Consider the following 572-nt stretch of genomic DNA (forward strand, 5'->3'; position numbering starts at 1 on the left):
CGCCCCCCGACTGGGCTGAGCTGGACATTCCCAGGGCAGGAAAACGCAGCTGCACAGAGTTCTTGGTTCCCACTCAGAAAGCACACTTTTCTCCAGATACTAGGAAACTGAGGTCTCCGCAGGTGACCAGGGTCCTGAGAAATCTGGGCTGGAGCCCAGGCCTTGGGCCACTTGGGTGAGGCCAGGTGCTCCCAGGACCTGCGCTGGAAGGTCAGACTGTGGCGGGGCCTTGGAGCATCTCCTACTCTCCCACTTCGCAGGTGAGGAGGCTGAGGCCCAGAGAGGGGGAGGAACTTACCCAAAACCGCACAGCAAGAGGCAGGAAAGCCAGCGCGAGCTGGGCGTCCCAATGCCCAGGCTCACTGTAGGGTGACCCTTCATGTCGGTAGCTGTGCTGCCTGGAGCCCCCGCCCCGGGCAGAAGGCCGGGGGTGGGACGGTCTGTACAAAGTATTTTTTAAACTTTGATAATGAGGCCATAGAGCCTGCTTGTTTGCATAACTTTTTAAAAAAAAGAGAATGGATATTTTCATTATTTTCATATAAATACAGTTGTGAAATAGCAACCCGCTC

This window comes from Crocuta crocuta, unplaced genomic scaffold (assembly GCF_008692635.1).
Source record: "Crocuta crocuta isolate KB4526 unplaced genomic scaffold, BGI_CrCroc_1.0 scaffold299, whole genome shotgun sequence".
Classification (NCBI taxonomy): domain Eukaryota; kingdom Metazoa; phylum Chordata; class Mammalia; order Carnivora; family Hyaenidae; genus Crocuta; species Crocuta crocuta.